Here is a 12,662-nt window from a genome sequence, read left to right as displayed (position 1 = left end):
GGTAGTTGCATTAAATATCTGTTACTATGATGACACTAAAATAATTTTGTGGATAAAAATTGAAAGCCCTAAAGTAACAGATTTAATACAAGGGTGAATTACGTACAGGAAGGAAGTTTTGGTTTATCTTTTCGTCGACAAGGAACCATTAAAGCGCGAGCACAGGCTCGGTTAGAGTAAAATTATTGAATAAAGTTGTAGATTAAGAATACCAATCCTTCCGAATCCACGCTCATTAGGAAATTCTTGTTATTTAGTAATTGTTACAATACGAGTTATTCTCATTACTCAGGAGAAAGATAAGGAACGGCATGATCTTTTTCAGCAACATTGGAGTCCATTTCGTTTGATTATGAGCTTCCAGTTGTGCCACTAGAGACACTGCGTTGAATTGGTCTTACATCTTTCGTACAGTCGGAAACCAAAGTCTCGAGGCCTCTCATCAGTTCGTTATGCTCCACTGCAGGACTTTGCAGTCTACTACGCAGTATAACAGTACGGGGACTCAGTTCTCTATACATAGTGTCAACTCACATGTGCCCCTACGGTAACCTTCATCTAGTCATCAATCTTCTGGCTGGTTCGATGCTGTCCTTTACGAATTCCCCTTCTGCGCCAACCTCTTCATCTCAGAGTAGCACTTTCAACCCACGTCCTCAATAATTTGCTGGATGTATTCCAATCTCTTGTCTTTCCCTACTGCGTTTACCCTTTACAGCTCCCTCTAGCACCGTGGAGGTTCTTCTCTGAGGCCTTAACACATGTCCTATCGTCTTGTTCCTTCTTCACGTAAGAGTTTTCCACATATTCCTGTCTTCAACGATTTGCGAAGAACATCACTCCCTATCAGTTCACCTGATCTTCGACATTCTCCTGTAGCACTACACGTCAAACACGTCGATTTTCTTCTATTCCGTTTTTCCCTCTGACCATTTTTCACTACCATACAATACTGTGCTCCAAACATACAGTCTCAGAAATTCCTTTCTCAGATTAAAGCCTATGTTTGACACATTAGACTTAACTTGTCCAGGAATACCCTCTTTGCCTAAGCTAGTCTTCTTTTTTAAGTCCTCCTTGCTTCGTCGATCATGCGTTATTTTGCTAACAAGGTAGCAGAATTACTTAATATCGTCTACTTTGTGATCGAAATGTCATCAGAGAATCTTATCACTGATATCCTGTCACACAAAATTTTAACCCTACTCTTGAACATTTCTATTATTTCCGTCATTGTTTCTCGATGCATAGATTGATCAATAGGGGCGAAAGACTGCATCTTTGTCTTACACTCTTCTTTATCCGAGCAGTTCGTTCTTGGTGTTCCAGTCTTATTGTTCCTTCTTGGTTCTTGTATATATTGTGTATCACCATGTTTCCCCGTATCTTGATCCTACTTTTCTCAGAATTTCGACCGTCTTGTACCATTTCACATTTCTGAACGCTTCTAGATAATCAAATCCTGGGAGTGTTTGTTTTTCTCCAGCCTTGCTTCCATGAGCAATATAAAACTGAGAACTGTCTTTCTGGTGCATTTACCTTTCCTAAAGCCCCACTGATCGTCACCTAACAGAACCGCAATTCTCTTTTCCATTCTTCTGTATTTTGTTCTTGTCAGCAGCTTGGTTGCACGAATTCTTAAGCTGATTGTGCAACAGTTACCGCAACTCTCTGCCCTTGCTATTGTTTCTTCTTCTGTCAAGTCGTCAGACTAGTTCTTCCGAGTAAATAACCTTTCAACTTACTCTTTCCGTCAATCCGCTCTCTACTTCGCGACAAACAGTGGAATTCCCAATGCACTCTTTAATGTTACCATCCTTGGTTTTAATTTTACCGAAAGAGGTTTTGACTTTTCTATGTACTGAGTCATACTTACTGACAGGTACTTCTTTTCCGGGTTGTTCAGGTTTCTCCGGCACCATTTCGCCTTGGTTGCCCAGCATTTCCTATTTATTTCATTCCTCTGTACATTATAGCAGACAAAAAATGAGATGCAATTTCACCGAATTTAAATATTAGTTTAAATATCAGACAGTTACAAAGTAACTGTGGTGCCACTGGTGACAGTTTCCTTAATGTATATATAGCTTCTTTACAATTTACATACATTAATACTCGCAACTAAAATTGTTGACAATCGACTGTGAACCTTTAAAGCTGTAGCTAGTTGCCACAAAATCGTTATTTTGTTAAATAATCAATGATAATCGTGCGATAGCATATTGGAACCTAATACTAACACATGTGATTATTTTAAATGACAGATATAAAGGTAAACTTACTTGTCAACTCTGATCAAGTGTCATAAATTGATCATAGACTATATAACATAGACCGCGCATGTCCCTGTCTTTGTCGTGTTAAGGCTTGAAACCAATGTCTAAGACTCGGGGCAGAAAGCCGAGTTAATGTCATTTCGCGCTGTGTGAAGTGGAGCTGACGGTTACAGTTTTTCTCATTAATAGCTGAAATCAAGCACTGATTTTGACAATACAACGAACTGTTGTACTACTGTTACACGTGTAGTAGTGCAGTTAACCTAGTTTCTCCGAAATGCCTGATAACAAAGCAATGTGGTCAAATTGAAACGTATTGACAGCTCTTTTTAACAAACGACTAAATCACTTTTCTGTAGTGAATATTTGTTTTTTCCCATTGTTAATTCTTGTAGTTCACCGCTTAATAACAATTTCGCCTGCAGCGTTAGTTTTCTAACGATTCCACAAGAATATGTGTGAAATGTTTTAGTATGCTTTTGTAATAAAGTCAATTCATTTATGTGCATAATATCAGGCATTTACAGAAAATAAGCGACTATATTTCCTGACTTTCGCTTAATCCAGTACGAATTTTAAGATAGGAAGCGAAATATATTGATTACACATGTGTAGTGAGCTAGATATTAACAATATGACGTCCCAAAATCTTAGTCATTTATCAAGTTTCACATCCAAGGATCAATATGCATCCTAACTTTCCACTCATGGAAATGTCTCTGCGAGTATTTTGAAACAGTTTCCTTTCACAATTGAGATTTTCATCCGTTTGTGAAGCGTTAGGGTCAAAAGGAGACTTCTCTAGAAAGGTACGAAGTTGATTAATTATGCTGCTGATACAAAGCACAAGATCTGATCAAACAACTATAGATGGAGAATCCTCAGAGATGTGGAATGAGTAAAGATCTACAATAACAACAAGAAAATTGTAGAAAATCTGTATTAACGTGAATGTACCTATCTCTACACTGCACAGTTATGTTCATGCCTACAGCAGCTAATTAATTACAGTAAAAAGAAAGCTGCTAGTTTGAAAATAACCTGCATCCGCAGTTACACTAAATACTTGCTGTCTGTCTCCCACTGGTAGCTTAAAACTTTCTAGATTACACATGAATTTTACAAACAAAATAGTTACTTTTATCTGCAAAAACTGGGTCTTGCTTGCAGTACATTACTATTTACTATATGGTTTTACAACACATATTCGTCCCTACCAAGTACCAATAGAAATTTTGAATTATTGCCTCTAGATCGTCAAATAATGAAAAGAGTAGCTAACTTAAGTACAGTTTTCTTTTGAATTAGTAGAAATTCTCAATTTCTAGCTTTATGTTAGATGGGAGCTTGCTGAATACCATACCCCCCCCCCCCCCTCTCTCTCTCTCTCTCTCTCTCTCTCACACACACACACACACACACACACACACACACACGCGCGCGCGCTAATACAAATTCTTAATATATTTCAGACAAACAGCTCTTATGCATAACTTATACCCTTGTACTACTGTATCACTTAAAGTAGATCTTTTAGAATCAGCATTATTTAACCCAATTTTTGTTACAATGGAATCTCTGTATGAGAGGGGAAAAGGAAAGAAAAATTACGATGATAATGTAGTTTTATGGCGTAGAAATTTGGAAACTGATGCTCTGAATTACACATTGAAATAAATATAAGGCATTAATGTCTCAGTTGTCAGCAAGAAAAATAAAGGGGTTAGGAGAATGGGAGTAAAATTCATCAATTTATGTCACACAGACAAACTCAAAAACTACAGTTCAGCTGCAGGTGGCCTGACTTCTGCAGCTGTAGGTGCCACCACATGTGTATGTAACTCTGTTTTCAAAACAATCATAAAATCACTGATTATTAAACAAAACCGTTTTTCTGTGGACACCTCTGATTAGAGAATGGTGACGTTTCTTGTGTAGTCTTCATCTTGTAGCCTTATTTTACAGTACTCAAGCAGTACAGCTATTTTTCAGTTAATGTATGTGATTATCAAGAGGAGGACTGTTTGAAACATATTTATTTAGCTCAAGGAAAACGTTATCCCTTATGTCATGCAAAGCTGTGGTAACTAATTTCTTGAAAAGTGTTTTTCACGTTGAAAACAGAAATTTGTCTAATATTTTCTGGTCCTTTTTGCACGGATAAATATGATCATTCGATATAATAGATAAGCCACCTCTGTTTTTTCTGTTCAAGATATTGGTAATAGAAATTTTAGAAAACGGTGAAATTTGCTAAATGTGGCACACCATTTTTTTTGTTCAGTTTCGCAGCTACAAAGTGTAAGAAGCTGGATGATGTAAGTAAACATAGTCGTTATTTATAAAATGGCAGAGAAATCAGCACTAGCAGATGTATCAACCTGCAAGTGTACCAAAAATGTCTTGGAAGCAGCTTCAGAATGCTGGATTGATATTCTGCTCACAGACGATTTAATAAAGCATAAAAAAAACCTTTCAGCAGGTCTTGTTTGGGTTTATATGCCAGTGAGAAAGATCTCCGTGGTGCAGATCTACTTCTGACGGCGTCACACACAACTAAAAATGAATGTGAACGCTAATTATACCTATAAAATCTGTTCTTGTTGAGTGAACCAGTTAAGTTCCCTCAGGTAATACTTTTAATCTAAAATGACAATAATTTACTTGCTGTTCATAACGGTATCAGTAAGTGCAAAATTCATAAAATATAAACGCTTGTTTTACGTAAAAACTGGACCTTATAATTATAAACGCATTTCAGTTCTTGTAAAAGCATAACTGAACATTTTACACTTTGTGTTGAGAAACCACCAGGTAAGTAATGTTATCTGCCAAACTGACATTTTGTGTTTCGTTCCTGGGAAAAGTTCTACTAAAAGGCTGTCTGTGCAACAAAAACAAGTATTCACTGAAGATCTGTAATTCTATAGCTTGTAAGCAGAGCTCTTAGTACGTTTCACCTGACCGCAAGTAAAAACTAAAATCAGCACATTAATATTAGGAATTTGGGAGAAATCACGTTATCTGCACCACTAGAAGTGTAACAGTAACGAGGCAAATTGTTTTCTTATCGTAATCAAAGCTTGATTTCAGTTATAAATGAGACAAACTGTGACTGTCAACTCCAGTCAACATAGTGCGTAATAACAGAAACTCAGCGTCCTGCCCCGAGTCAAGTGACTTAGATGTCGGTTGCAGTGTAATGACGCCACGCGCAGTCTATGTTTTCTATGGTCTATGACATTTATCAAATAACGAAAAAACGTCAGTAGTTCGTGTCTTGCTCATATGTTTTTGCTATTTTCTATACACTGCTCGCATTGTGATTGCCATCCAAAGAAAAACGCATATGGAATTTTAATAATACTGAGACTCGTAAACACTACGAGAAGATTATTGTAGTCACTCACAGTCTTATTCTGTCTCCCTGAAAAAACTTGGGTGATATGCAGAGAAACATAAAACTACACGAATATTTTGATGCAGTCTGGTCTCAAACGAATAACGACTTTTTATTTCACGTTTTTCAATAACGACCCAAAACTAAATTTTGTGTCTAAGTAACATTCAGAGTTTTCATTAGCTGCGACATTCAACTCCGTCATGGTCTAAATCGGTTTCAACCCACTTGGTAGCGAAAAAAAAAAAAAAAAAAACATGCGGAGAAACGCAGACTTATCGACGATCGATTTATATTTAAATCAGTCAACAATACAGGCCCACTACTACTTTTATATTTTAAACTGTGTGTTCTCTGCTAAAAGTATCAGCCCAGTGAATCTGCAGATATGATTTGCCTTTTTCTTTTTTTTGCTACATAGCCAGTAATACACTCCTGGAAATGGAAAAAAGAACACATTGACACCGGTGTGTCAGACCCACCATACTTGCTCCGGACACTGCGAGAGGGCTGTACAAGCAATGATCACACGCACGACAAAGCGGACACACCAGGAACCGCGGAGTTGGTCGTCGAATGGCGCTAGCTGCGCAGCATTTGTGCACCGCCGCCGTCAGTGTCAACCAGTTTGCCGCGGCATACGGAGCTCCATCGCAGTCTTTAACACTGGTAGCATGCCGCGACAGCGTGGACGTGAACCGTATGTGCAGTTGACGGACTTTGAGCGAGGGCGTATAGTGGGCATGCGGGAGGCCAGGTGGACGTACCGCCGAATTGCTCAACATGTGGGACGTGAGGTCTCCACAGTACATCGATGTTGTCGCCAGTGGTCGGCGGAAGGTGCACGTGCCCGTCGACCTGGGACCGGACCGCAGCGACGTACGGATGCACGCCAAGACCGTAGGATCCAACACAGTGCCGCAGGGGACCGCACCGCCACTTCCCAGCAAATCAGGGACACTGTTGCTCCTGGGGTATCGGCGAGGACCATTCGCAACCGTCTCCCTGAAGCTGGGCTACGGTCCCGCACACTGTTAGGCCGTCTTCCGCTCACGCCCCAACATCGTGCAGCCCGCCTCCAGTGGTGTCGCGACAGGCGTGAATGGAGGGACTAATGGAGACGTGTCGTCTTCAGCGATGAGAGTCGCTTCTGCCTTGGTGCCAATGATGGTCGTGTGCGTGTTTGGCGCAGTGCAGGTGAGCGCCACAATCAGGACTGCATACGACCGAGGCACACAGGGCCAACACCCAGCATCATGGTGTGGGAAGCTATCTCCTAAACTGGCCGTACACCTCTGGTGATCGTCGAGGGGACACTGAATAGTGCACGGTACATCCAAACCGTCATCGAACCCATCGTTCTACCATTCCTAGACCGGCAAGGGAACTTGCTGTTCCAACAGGACAATGCACGTCCGCATGTATCCCGTGCCACCCAACGTGCTCTAGAAGGTGTAAGTCAACTACCTTGGCCAGCAAGATCTCCGGATGTGCCCCCATTGAGCATGTTTGGGACTGGATGAAGCGTCGTCTCACGCGGTCTGCACGTCCAGCACGAACGCTGGTCCAACTGAGGCGCCAGGTGGAAATGGCATGGCAAGCCGTTCCACAGGACTACATCCAGCATCTCTACGATCGTCTCCATGGGAGAATAGCAGCCTGCATTGCTGCAAAAGGTGGATATATACTGTACTAGTGCCGACATTGTGCATGCTCTGTTGCCTGTCTCTATGTGCCTGTGGTTCTGTCAGTGTGATCATCTGATGTATCTGATCCCAGGAATGTGTCAATAAAGTTTCCCCTTCCTGGGACAATGAATTCACGGTGTTCTTATTTCAATTTCCAGGAGTGTAGCAAAATCTTCCAGAAACATTCGCGCGAAAGAGATCGCGGCTGCCTGATCAGCCTGAGCGCCACAACTCCTGCTTGAGAGTTTCTTCTTGGTGCAGTAGATGACTCCCAGTCGATCAGACAGCGTTTAAGTTTGGTTTATAATAACGCAACAAATGACCACTATCGAATTACATCTGGCTAATGAGTTTTCGGTCTTCTGGACCCTTAAGGCAGAAAAAAATGTATACGACAGCTACTGAAGAGGAAGACCTCCCGAATCATTCCTGTTGTTGTTGTGGTCTTCAGTCCTGAGATTTGTTTGATGCAGCTCTCCATGCTTCTCCATCCTGTGCAAGCTTCTTCATTTCCCAGTACTCCCCGCAACCTACATCCTTCTGAATCTGCTTAGTGTATTCATGACTTGGTCTCCATCTACAATGTTTACCCTCCACGCTGCCCTCCTATACTAAATTGGTGGTCCCTTGATGCCTCAGAACATATCCTACCAACAGATCCCTTCTTCTAGTCAAGTTGTGCCACACACTTGTCTTCTCCCCAATCCTATTCAATACCTCCTCATTAGTTATGTGATCTTCCCATCTAATCTTCAGCATTCTTCTGTAGCACCACATTTCGAAAGCTTCTATTCTCTTCTTGTCTAAACTACTTATCGTCCATGTTTCACTTCCATATGTGGCTACACTCCATACAAATACTTTTAGAAACGACTTCCTAACACTTAAATCAATACTCCATGTTAACAAATTTCTCTTCTTCAGAAACGTTTTCCTTGCCATTGCCAGTCTACATTTTATATACTCTCTACTTCGACCATCATCAGTTATTTTGCTCTCCATATAGCAAAACTTCTTTACTACTTTCAGCGTCTCATTTCCTAATCTAATTCCCACAGCATCACCAGACTTAATTCGACTACATACCATTATCCTCGTTTCGCTTTTGTTGATGTTCATCTTGTAAATCTTATATCCTCCCTTCAAGACACCATCAATTCCGTTCGACTGCTCTTCCAAGTCCGTTGCTGTCTCTGACAGAACTACAATGTCATCGGCGAACCTCAAAGTCTTTATTTCTTCTCCATGGGTTTTAATACCTACTCCGAATTTTTCTTTTGTTTCCTTCACTGCTTGCTCAATATACAGATTGAATAACATCGGGGAGAGGCTACAACCCTGTCTCACTCCCTTCCCAACCCCTGCTTCCCTTACGTGTCCCTCGACTCTTATAACTGCCATTTGGTTTCTATACAAATTGTAAATAGTCTTTCGCTCCCTATATTTTACCCCTCCACCTTCAGAATTTGAAAGAGAGTATTCCAGTCAACATTGTCAAAAGCTTTCTCTAAGTCTACAAATGCTAGAAATGTAGGTTTGCCCTTCCTTAATCTAGCTTCTAAGATAAGCTGTAGGGTCAGTATTGCCTCACGTGTTCCAATATTTCTACGGAATCCAAACTGATCTTCCCCAACGTCGACTTCTATTAGTTTTCTCATTCGCCTGTAAAGAATTCGCGTTAGTATTTTGCAGCTGTGACTTATTAAACTGATAGTTCGGTAATTTTCACATCTGTCAACACCTGCTTTCTTTGGGATTGGGATTATTGTATTCTTCTTGAAGTCTGAGGGTATTTCGCCTGTCTCATATATCTTGCTCACCAGATGGTAGAGTTTTGTCAGGACTGGCTCTCTCAAGGCCGTCAGTAGTTCTAATGGAATGTTGTCTACTCCCGGGGCCTTGTTTCGACTCAGATCTTTCAGTGCTGTGTCGAACTCTTCACGCAGTATCATATCTCCCATTTCATCTTCATCTACATCCTCTTCCATTTCCATTATATTGTCCTCAAGTACATCGCCCTTATATAGACCCTCTATATACTCCTTCCACCTATCTGATTTCCCTTCTTTGCTTAGAACTGGGTTTCCTTCTGAGCTCTTCATAAAGTGGTTACCTTTTCTCCAAAGGTCTCTTTAATTTTCCTGTAGGCAATATCTATCTTACCCCTAGTGAGAAAAGCCTCTACATCCTTACATTTATCCTCTATCCATCCCTGCTTAGCCATTTTGCACTTCCTGTCGATCTCATTTTTGAGACGTTTGTATTCCTTTTTGCCTGCTTCATTTACTGCATTTTTATATTTTCTCCTTTCGTCAATTAAATTCAATATTTCTTCTGTTACCCAAGGATTTCTATTAGCCCTCGTCTTTTTACCTACTTCATCCTCTGCTGCCTTCACTACTTCATCCCTCAAAGCTACCCATTCTTCTTCTACTGTTTTTCTTTTCCCCATTCCTGCCATTTGTTCCCTTACGCTCTCCCAGAAACTCTGTACAACCTCTGGTTTAGTCAGTTTATCCAGGTCCCATCTCCTTAAATTCCCACCTTTTTGCAGTTTCTTCAGTTTTAATCTACAGTTTATAGCCAATAGATTGTGGTCAGAGTCCACATCTGCCCCTGGAAATGTCTTGCAATTTAATATCTGTTTCCTAAATCTCTGTCTTACCATTATATAATCTATCTGATACCTTCTAGTATCTCCAGGATATTCCTACTGCTCTTAATTGATGGTACTCAGGTTGCAGCAGTGACTGTGAATATCACTCGTAATCACATGTTAGTTCCAAACTCTAGTTACAGATATCCGAATAAAATTCATTGGCCTATTCATTTGATCTTCCTGGCAGTTGCCTGCTCTGCGTTTTTGAAACAGAAGTTCGAGACGCCCAGAAGACAGCTCAGATGTCGAAAAAGTTTTCTTCCTGCCGCTAACTTAAGCCGTAGCAACACCCCAGAACATGTTGGGCAACTCTGCGATCGTCAGTTTACTTCACGGAGTACCTACAAATAATTCTGCAATGTTCAATTTATATTTTCTTGTCAATTTGTTTAAATATTCTGAACGAGTCTGACTTAAAGGGTGACACCACGATAGTAAATTTATGGCTCTGAGTCCAGGAAGCTCATTCCAAGCAACAACTACATCTAATCAAGTCTTTTACATTCTGAATTATCTGTCTTAGCCGTCACTAACGTTATGTGGGAGCACTGTACTGCAGTTGTTCAGTGGCCACTGTTAATGTTGAGGTGCCTCAGAGTGAAGGTTGTAGTAGTAGCGGTTCTGTTTTCGCTGAAGACGAGAATTATACCTCTTTTGTGACAGAGCTACAACCAGGCAGATCGACAATGAGTAAGGAAATCTTCAGAAAATTTCTTCCTCATAAGTCTCCAAGCTACCATGATTCAGTGCCATGTAATTCTAAAAGTGAAAATTGTTAATTGTTAATGCCTGCACTATTCAACTTCTGCAAAGACTAGTTTTAGATTTTTGTGAATACGCAATTTTGTTGATTAAATTGCGTCGCTGACTAACTAATTAACTGGATTTCGTTATAGTCTACTCAAACCCCTACATTTTCAGATTTTCGTGGTTCTCCTGCAATGGTACTTCAGTATGACTGGGACTGTATGTAGACACATAACGTTTTGGGGCCAACAATGCATAACGTATTTCTGATTCATGAAGATATGACTACATTTATGTTAGGGATATGTTGTTTTATTGAGGGAAGCTTTCGTCAAGAAGTTTCATGATGAATTATAAATCATTAATATTTTTACAGTGTATTCTGAACAACGTTTGTTAAGTTAGTTGAGCATAACAGATAAACGTAAATGAGAAGTATTACTACATATTACACATACCAAAAAAAGTTTTGCATCACCCCGTTTCCCAGAACTCCTGAAGATAGACGTTGACTGTGGATATTGTATGACAGACACAGTCTCTCTGACTGTTCAAAGATGTCAGTAAACACGCCCAAACATGTAAACAACCATGCATGAGCACTGCCTATTAGACGGAGGAGGTCCGACAGCAGATCAGTTCCAGTCATTCCACCAGGAAGGAGGTACACGGCTCGTGTTGTCTGTAGTTCAACCATGCCTAGACGGTCAATACCGCGGTTCGATCGCATCCGCACTGTTACTTTGTGCCAGGACGGGCTCTCAACAAGGGAAGTGTCCAGGCGTCTAGGAGTGAACCAAAGCGATGTTGTTTGGACATGGATGAGATACAGAGAGACAGGAACTGTCTATGACATACACCACTCAGGCCGCCAAAAGGATACTACTGCAGTGGATGACTGCTGCCTACGGATTATGGCTCGGAGGAACCCTGACAGCAGCGACACCATGTAGAATAATGCTTTTCCGCAGCCACAGGACATCGTGTTACGACTCAAACTGTGCGAAATAGGCTGCATGGTGCGCAACTTTACTCCCGACGTCCATGGCGAGGTCCATCTTTGCAACCACGACACCATGCAGCACGGTACAGATGCTGCTGGCGCTCATGGAAGGCGCCGTAACGGCTGTACGATACTTGAATGCCATCCTCCGACCGATAGTTCAACCATATCGGCAGCGTATTGGCGAGGCATTTGTCTTCATGGACTACAATTCGCGCCCCAACCGTGCACATCTTGTGATTACTTCTTTCAGGATAACAACATTGCTCGACTAGAATGGTCAGCATGTTCTCCATACATGAAACCTATAGAACATACCCGGAATAGATTGAAAAGTGCTGTTTATGGACGACGTGACCCACCAACCACTCTGAGGGATCTACGCCGAATCGCCGTTGGAGAGCGGGATAATATGGACCTATAGTGCCCTTGTGAACTTGTGGATAGTATGCCACGGCGAATACAGTCATGCATCAATGTAAGACGGCGTGCTAGTTGGTATTAGAGGTATCGGTGTGTACAGCAACCTGACCTACCATCTCTGAAGGTCTCGCTGTTTGGTGGTACAACATGCAATTTGTGGTTTTCACGAGCAATAAAAAGGGGGGAAATTATGATTACGTTGATCTCTATTCAAATATTCTGTACAGGTTTCGGAACTCCCAGAAGCCATGTGATCCAAAACTTTTTTTGATGTGTGTATTTACAAGTCTGACAATGTTGAGATAGTTTTCCGATTTCACGCCTGTAGCAACCTATAACTTTGCAGTTGATGCTATGGTCAAGCCGAAATTTAACCCCATTTGTGTTATGCTTGTTCGACAAGGAACAAAAAAGGTAAATAATTGAGGGTGTAAGATCAGAAGAATAAGAGTGGTGTGACATAACT

General features: G+C 41.1%; 1 protein-coding gene across 1 annotated transcript in view; it reads right to left on the bottom strand.

The window, feature by feature from the left end:
- The window catches only part of LOC126358244 (otoferlin), a 288,211-nt gene that overhangs the window by 230,399 nt on the left and 45,150 nt on the right, over positions 1 to 12,662 (bottom strand). The gene's annotated exons all lie outside the window — the stretch shown is intronic.

This window comes from Schistocerca gregaria, chromosome 1 (assembly GCF_023897955.1).
Source record: "Schistocerca gregaria isolate iqSchGreg1 chromosome 1, iqSchGreg1.2, whole genome shotgun sequence".
NCBI lineage: Eukaryota > Metazoa > Arthropoda > Insecta > Orthoptera > Acrididae > Schistocerca > Schistocerca gregaria.
The sequence above is the reverse complement of the archived record's forward strand: the minus strand, read 5'-3'. Positions and strand labels throughout refer to the sequence as shown.